The 8,862-nt window shown below is 36.7% G+C and overlaps 1 long non-coding RNA gene across 2 annotated transcripts in view; it reads left to right on the plus strand.

Moving 5' to 3' along the window:
• LOC108166192 (uncharacterized) overlaps window positions 1–419 on the plus strand; it is a 3,284-nt gene extending 2,865 nt beyond the window's left edge. For both annotated transcript variants that reach the window (XR_001776469.2, XR_014087339.1), the window contains exon 2: window positions 1–419. This exon is cut by the window's left edge and continues 1,452 nt beyond it. This is a non-coding gene — a long non-coding RNA (uncharacterized LOC108166192).
• Window positions 420–8,862: the final 8,443 nt, after the last annotated feature.

Consider the following 8,862-nt stretch of genomic DNA (forward strand, 5'->3'; position numbering starts at 1 on the left):
AGTGTGGTGTATTTCAAGTGTTAATTTTTGTTCATTTTGGTGATAATGCCTTACACCTAATTCAACCCCCCCCCCCAAATTTTGTTTCCCATGAAATGACAACATTAAATGTGTACATGTAAGGATTGTTAATCAAATTTAACTGGATTATTATCTTCCAAAGTGCAAACCTCTGTGTATCAAACTTTTTCCTTTCACTTAATTTTCCATGTATTTACTTGGATCCAGCACTCTGAACAGCTTCTTTGACAATTACCTTCCTTTGACTTGACCTCCTGATGGATGGTGTCAGTAACTGTCTATTGAAGTATATAGGCCTTAATATGGACTCAGCATTTCTATATATATAAAAAAACATTTTCAATTGGTATTTTTAATGTTCTAGTTTTATTTAAATAAAACAGCAAAAAAAAAAAAAACAGCTGCAAAATAAATACAGAAACATATTCTGTGCATAATAAATCTGTATGATATATAAGTCCCAATTTTTGAATGAGAAAAACCACAGAAATAATTTGACTTTTCGAGGATATTGAAGTCTGTTGACCTCAACTCTCAATTACTAACATTGTTACAAATAAAATGTTAAAGAATTGTCAATTTGGCAGCCAAAATCTGATTTAAAAATGAAACAGATGTGCTGAAACTTTAAATATTCTAAATATTCGGTGAATTTTCGTGGTGTAGAGAATAAAATTTGCATTAATATAATTCAATATTGGGGAAAACCCAGCTGAAAATCATACAATTTAAAACATTTGTACCTTGGTTCATTTGCTATCTCACAAAACTTAATGTGTTGATTTCATTGTTCACATCAGAAGGAAAAAAAACACATTATTGTAATAAAGAGCATGGTGGTGGAAATGAAAATATAAAACCAAACCACCCAAAAAAAATCCTTTGACAACCTGTAATAAGATACAACAAAATTATCATTTAATGTTAGTTATATAGAGCAAATTACATAAGCACCAAGAGGTGAAATGCTAATAAAAAATTACAAAATTAATTTAAAAAAATTATGTTTTACTTGCATAGGGGTTTATTCAGAAGAAATAATTAAGCTTATTACAACACAACATATGTTATTAAATCTTTCATTCGTTTTACTCAGCAGGAAACAAGAAAGAGAGTCCTGGACAAGACGAAGTGAAACTGTTTCATGCATCCTTATTTGAAAAAAAAAAGTTACAATCTAAGAATAATAGAAATGTAAAATACACAACATAGCAAAAAAGAGAGAAAAGTCAAACATCGCTACGCCAATTTAGAAAACTCTAATTAGAAAAGCAGCGCTGTTCTATTTAAACAGTTTGTAAATTTATTTCTAAGGCGAGAGCAATGGCTCTACGAATATTCATTCAAGTGTTCATAATTGAGCAGACTGCAGATAAAACATGCTAACTTGCCAAATTAGGGCTTGAAAAATAAGTTTTACGTCAGGGGTTTTCTTTAAGTAACAATAATATCAAACTGACCCATCTATAGTTTGAAAATTAAGGGTCACAAAAATCTTAATCAAAAACGCAATATCACACTGTTTTTATTAAATCCAGAGAATCCAAATTTATTCTTTCTGCTGCTAAAATGCCGTGGCATAAATTATTATAGTTACAAGATTGCTATCTAGAATATTAATTTAGTGTTGTTGTTGTTTATTTTAATACACCACTAAACCGCTAACGACAATAACACAAAGAACCATGTCAGGTTGAATGTTTTGGATGGTGTGTCCATACTGACAGACAGACAGACATGGTACCGTTGTACCACCAAGTGTGTAATTTTACAGTTTAGGGAGAAATTATACGTACTTATAGGTACCAGTTTGTTTGAGTAGGTTGTTGGTCATCTGAAGCCTGCAGTCCCTTCCTGAACTGATCAGTAATATAGTTTATGATCAGTTAGTTGAACATTGAGAAACACAACCTAGAATCAAAACCCCTATTCTTCAACCTGAAGGTTTTGCTAGCTAATGGCCTTTTTCTAAATTACCTATTTTCTTCAAAACACTTAGAAAGATAGAGACAATTTATGTCCTCAAAGACATAAGTGTTGTCCAGATTTTCTAGGCTGGTTTTAAATCTTTCTGCAGCACAGAATCAGCCCTTTGAAACGTCTTTAGTTACATCTCTGTTAAACTGCTGTATTTATTTCATGTGCTCTTAGATTTGACTGCTGCGTTTAGCACCGTGGATCATAGTTTACTCTCAAGAAAACTATCAGGGCCTCAGCACTGAAGTGGTTCAGGTCCTGCTTGGTGGAACCGCCTTTTTGCGTCAGTAGGTGACCACCTGTTCTCTTCTGCTCTCCTGTTGTCTGGTGTCCCACAGGGCTCAGTTCCAGCCCCCCTCCTCTTTTTTCTTATTCGATCCCACTTGGTTTTAGAAAACCTGTCATTGCATTTCACCTCTGTGTAGACGACTGTCAGATCTGTATCCATATGGAGAAAATAGAAACATACTCTGTGCTGTACATGGCACTTAGTTTTTTAAAAATGCAACAAAACAAAAAAAAGACAGTTTTTAGAGTGTTTTTAGATTCCTTAGCTTGGGTTAATAAGCTAGTTGCTATGAACCTGGGAGTCAAAGTTAACACTGATCTTAAATTTGACAGTCAGATTGAGGCGGTTGTTATGATTTTTCCAGGTTAAAGCCAGGCAGTGCTTTGTGGCTCTTTGTCCAGGCCTTTGTTGGCACTCAGCTGGATCTCTGTCCTGCTCATCGTGTCGGGGTCGGTGCTTCATCTATCACTTTCCAACAGAGGGAGCAAAATTCGTTAGCTGGTCTGGAAACTGGCACTCTGAAGTTTCAACACATTTCCCCCCCACTTTAGCTTTTCTTTCACTGGCTGCCCATTTACTTTAAGGATTTAACGATTTTTTTTCTTTCCTTTTAAAGCCCTCCACATCCTCTCTCTCTCTCTCTCTCTCTCGAGTGCGCATGTGTGAGCGTCTGCTGCATGTGTGGAGTGAAAGGAGAACGAGTGTGAGGTGTTCTAAAGGTTTGATCTTCACCTTCTACAGTGGTGATTCACTTGTTTCACACTTTTAACACGATCTGTCTTCACTGGTGTCACAATAGTGTCTTTTTTTCGGCCGCGCCAAGCTTTTAGCTCGGTGCGATGGCCGGGAAAAGTTACGGCGCTGCAGGCTTTAGGAGCCTTTCACGTCGGCATGGTATTAAAATACCAGTTGGCGTGGATTTTTCGGTTGAGGAGTGTGGTTTAGCTGTTGGGGAAGTTGTTGGGTGTGAAAGTGTGAAGGCAGCGTCCAGGATGAATAATGCAGTGGTTATTTTTTTGGACTCGATCGATAAGGTGAACAGCGTAGTCGAGAGGGGAATTGTTTTGAGAAATACGCAAACTACTGTTTTCCCTTTAATGAACCCTGCTAAGAAGATCATCCTGTCTAATTTGCCACCTTTCATCAGTGATGAAGTGTTGTTGAAAGAATTGTCACGTCACGGTCAGATCGTGTCGGCAATGAAAATGCTCCCGTCGGGATGCAAATCAGCAAAGCTGAAACACGTTGTTTCATTTAGAAGACAAGTGTTTATGATTCTAAAAAATGATATTGAGGAACTGAGCATAGTGATGAAATTTAAAGTTGACGGCTTTGATTACACTATCTTTGCAACAACTGAAACAATGAAGTGTTTTGGGTGTAACCAGGAGGGACATTCGGTTCGTAATTGCCCTGAAAAGGTTCAAAAAGGGACTGTTCCGGTTAATGAAAATCCAGAGCCAGGGACATCAGCAGACATTATGAATGGAGCAACAGTGGGCACAGCTGGGGAGGGAACTTCTGCGGCTGCCGCTGGGGAAGGAGAACCGGTGGCTGATGCTGGGGAAGGAGCTCAAGAATCTAACCCTGGGGAGGAAGTTTCAACAAGAGACCAAAAACAGTCGAATGTTTCAGAACGTGACATTGAAGATGTCATTACTTCCCCTGAAGAGAGTATAGGGAGTCAAATGACTACACAAGAAGGACTGCAGGAAGAAATGGATGTTGATGACTTAGTTCATAGTGGAGGGAATTTGATCAGGGACGAGGAAAGTGTTTTTAAAATACCAAACACTAAAAGAAAATCTAGACAAGCTAAAGGGGTAAAACCTAAGAAAACTCAGTTGAAAGAAAAGAGTGGGAAAGAAAGTGATTCGGAGGTTTTATCTGATTCTGATAGCAATAGAGAATCTGATTCCTCTATTCCTGATGGCCAGAGTACTAATGGATACAGTCTAGAGCAGATTAGAAGGTTTTGGAAGTGACAAAAGGAAAATGGGATGTTGTTATAGAGGATTTTTTTCCAAACAAAAAACTGTTTGTTGACTCAGCTAAATGGTTAATGAGACAAAGGACTTCTGATGGGTTAATAGACACTGAAGTTTATAGACTTCGAAAACTGGTGCAAAAAGTTAGAGCTCAAATGTAGGGAGTTTCATGAAAGTTAGTATTTCTTTTTTCTTCCTTTGGATCCTTTTTTGTGTTATGAGTAGATTTAAAATCTCATCTTTAAACCTTAATGGTGCAAGGGATGTGAGAAAAAGAGCTGTGTATTTTGAACTTTTAAAATCTAAATGCATTGATATAGCTTTTGCTCAAGAAACTCATAGTGATGTAGAAAATGAGGTTGATTGGAAGAAAGAATGGGATGGAAATCTTGTTTTGAGTCATAAAACTTCACTAAGTGCTGGAGTAGCTATTCTTTTCTCAAGAAACTTTCTTCCATTTTCTATTGAAACTGAAGATGTTGTAACTGGAAGATTGTTAAAAGTTACTGTTAAGTATGAAAAGATAACATTTATTTTACTGAATGTATATGCTCCCGCAACTCCAAGTGAACGTTGTGTTTTTTAGAAAAGTTGGCAGATACACTATTAAAATGTGTGTCAACAGATTATCTAATTTTGGGAGGTGATTTTAATTGTACAATAGATGACATAGATAGGAATCATTTGGAGCCACATATGCAGTCAAGGAAGAAATTGAAACGCATTATTGAAACATATGATTTAGCTGACGTGTGGCGATCTAAAAATGGAAAGATAAGGCAGTATTCCTGGGCTCACTGTAAAGAGAACTATATTACTTTGGCAAGATTAGACAGGTTCTATTGTTTTGGGCACCAATTGCAAATATTTAAATCATGTGTTTTATGTCCAGTGGGTTTTTCTGATCATTCTATGATTATAGGGAATGTGTTTATTAATAACTTAAACCTAAAAGTGCATATTGGCATTTCAATACTGTTTTGTTAAATGATGGTTGTTTTAAAAAGGTTTTTTATTTTTTTGGAAGCAGTGGAGACTTATGAAATGTCAATTTACGTCTGTACAGCAGTGGTGGGATATTGGTAAAATTAAAATTCAGCAGTTTTGTAATCAATACACTTTCAATGTTACAAGAGAATTGGTAAATCTATTGAGGAATTAGAGACTGAAATTGTGGATCTTCAGGGTTTTTGTGAGTCCACAGAAAATCGAGGCCATTTTCAGGCTCTCAAAGGAAAAAATCTGTTTTGTCTGATCTGCTTGGGCTCAGAGCGCAGGGAGCTCTGGTACGTTCACGTTTTAAAAGTATCTCTGAAATGGATGCTCCCTCTAAATTTTTCTTCAGTTTGGAGAAGAAGAATGGACAAAATCGTCTCATTCATTGCATTCGCTCTGAAGATGGAAAAGAATTAACAGAGCCCACCGAACTGCGGAAAAGAGCTTTGGACTTTTTTTCAACATTATATGCCAGTGAGCTTACAGAAGATTCTGAGATGACAAAAGAGTTTCTCAATGATTTGCCAAAGGTGTCAGACCAAGACAATGTCATCTTGGAGCATGCTCTGACGTTGGAAGAACTGCAGGAGGCGCTGCAGAGCATGGAGAATGGAAAGCTCCAGGAATAGACGGTTTGCCTGTGGAGTTTTATAAAGGGAGGTGGCCGGTGCTGGCTGAAGAGCTGTTGGAAGTCCTAAATAACAGTGTGGCAAGGCGAATGCTCCCCCTTAGCTGTTGAAGAGCTGTGCTCACGCTTCTCCCTAAGAAGGGTGATCTGTATGAAATAAGGAACTGGAGACCTATCAGTCTGTTGTGTACTGATTACAAGATCTTCTCAAAGTGTTGGCGTCCAGACTAAGAAAAGTGATCGATAAAGTTATACATGTCGATCAGTCCTACTGCATCCCTGGCAGATCAATTAGAGATAATATAACATTAATTCGAGACTATTTGGACGTCTCTAATTTATTGGGTTTAAACCTTGGTCTGATTTCTATTGACCAAGAAAAGGCATTTGATCGAGTGGAGCACCAATATTTATGGAATAGTTTGAGAGCTTTTGGTTTCTCCCTTAGTTTCATTGCCATGATTAAAACCCTCTACTGTGACATTGAAAGTGTACTGAAAGTCAATGGTGGTTTAAGTGCACCTTTTAACGTAAAGCGAGGTATTCGCCAAGGTTGTGCAATGTCAGGAATGTTGTATTCGTTGAGTATTGAACCTTTGTTGTGTCAAATCAGGAAAAGGTTGCAGGGGGTAAAGATAAATGAAGTTTCTCTACCTTTTCAACTTTCTGCATATGCAGACGATATTATTGTGGTAATCATAGAAGAGTCAGATGTTTTTACTTTAACTAAAATTACTGAGTGTTTTGCCAACATTTCTTCATCCAAAGTTAATTGGAGCAAAAGCAAAGCTTTGTTAGTTGGTAAGTGGACAACACAAGAACCTAAATTACCTGGCGAATTAAGGTGGCTGAAAAATGGTTTTAAATATTTGGGTGTTTACCTGGGGAATCAAATAGAGGTAATGAAAATTGGGAAGGCTTTATTGAACTGATGGAAGGTAGGTTAAAGAAATGGCACTGGCTTTTGCCACGATTGTCTTACAGGGGCCGTACACTAATTATTAATAATCTGGCTGCTTCGACTTTGTGGCATCGTTTATCTGTTTTGGAACCTCCACCAGGTTTTTTGATAAAACTACAGACTATCATTTTAAATTTCTTTTGGGACAGACTACATTGGGTCCCTCAGAGTGTTTTGTTTTTACCAAAGGAAGAAGGAGGGCAAGGTTTGATTCATTTAGAAAGTAGGAAGGCAGCCTTCAGACTACAGTTTGTACAGAGTTTTTTGTATGGTGAACAAAATGTTTTGTGGAAACAAGTTACAGAATGGATTTTTTCAAAAGTTGGTAATTTAGGTTTTGGTAAAACTTTGTTTATTGTTGATTTTTCAAAATATAGTTTAAAGTGCTTATCATCTTTTTATGTCAGTGTGCTAAAATCTTGGACCCTCATGGAAATGAAGAGAGTTGGAGCATCCACATCTTTAAACTGGTTATTATTGGAACCTGTCCTCAAGGGATCTCGTTTGGGTTCAGCTTGGGACAACATGGCCATGATCTCTGAACTGTTGATGAGAAAAGGGGTGGTCACATTGAAACATCTGCTCGAACTTGTTGGAACTGAAATGGATGATGTTGTTTCGTTGGCTCGAAGATTGGAGATGCACTCTGTAAGAACTGTAGGAATGATGCTGACAATGTTTAGGCGAATGTTGTCAGAAGAAGACAAAAGACTCATAAAGGGATGGTTCGATGGACGTCTAACACCGGACGAAGAAGATCCTTTCTTTAAGCTGTGTTTTAAAGCACAACTGAAAGACTTGGAATGTCCTGGACATTTTTTAGAGAAAGAAAAAATGAATGGAAACTCTTTGATTCTGTGAGTGGAAAGGTAATATATATGAAATGTGTTAAAGCTTTGAACAAAGTAAAGCTAAAAGATAAAAAGATACTCCTTGGAGGGATTTTTTTAAAGTTGGTCTTGAGGTGAAACCTGCATGGGGGTTACTTTATAAACCACCATTGACTAAAAATGTTGGTGACTTACAATGGAGAATCTTGCATGGTGTCATTGCAGTTAATGCTTTTGTTTCCATTATTAATCCTGGTGTTTCAGACAAATGTCCCTTTTGTTTATTAAGAGAAACAATCTTTCATTGTTTTGTACAGTGTTTCAGAATAATGGATTTATTTACTTTACTAAGAGATATTTGGAAATTACTTGGAGAAATTTTACAGAACAGTCCTTTATTTTTGGTTTTCTATATGGCAAAGGAAAGAAGAAAATTGGACGATTGTTAAATTTTTTGCTTGGTCAAGCAAAGCTTGCAATTTATTTGAGTAGAAAATTCAAAGTCAATAATGGACAGAATACTGATTGTGTAAAGCTCTTTAAGGGTATGGTTAGAGCAAGAGTTATGTTAGAATTCAAATATTATCTAAAAATGGACGAACTAAATATTTTTCAGAATATTTGGGACTATGAAGGTGTTTTATTCAATATATATAATTCTGAACTTTCATTTATGGATGTGTTGATCTAAAATTGTATTGAATATTTTCTGGATCACTACTGTGTGAATAAATGAGGTTTTAAAAAATCAAAAATCTCTCTCTCTCTCTCTCTGGGTCTTCTAAACCTGCTGCTCTCTCAGGTCAGGTCACACGTTTCCATTTGTGGAGCCCAGATTTGTGGAACGGTCTGTCAGTGGAAATTAGATGAACATTTTCTCTGTCTTCTGAAAGCCCATCATTTCACCTCGAACTTTGACACCTTGTGAGAAACTGATTAAACTCATTTCTGCATTTGTTGTTTCTAGTCCACTGTATGCTTTTCTTTAAAATTGAACTATTTACTTGTGTTTTTTTTATGTGCTTTTAACCTATTTTAACCAAAGTGCTTTGGTCCCCTGCTGGTTATTTTGAGATGCTTTATAGATAAAGTTGGATTGAATTGGAAAAACTGCGTCGTCATTGTGTAATTTCACTGTGTTTGCCGTTGAAATTTTCTTCGACGATCAGAAA

This window comes from Poecilia reticulata, chromosome 1 (assembly GCF_904066995.2).
Source record: "Poecilia reticulata chromosome 1, P_reticulata-male-v2, whole genome shotgun sequence".
NCBI lineage: Eukaryota > Metazoa > Chordata > Actinopteri > Cyprinodontiformes > Poeciliidae > Poecilia > Poecilia reticulata.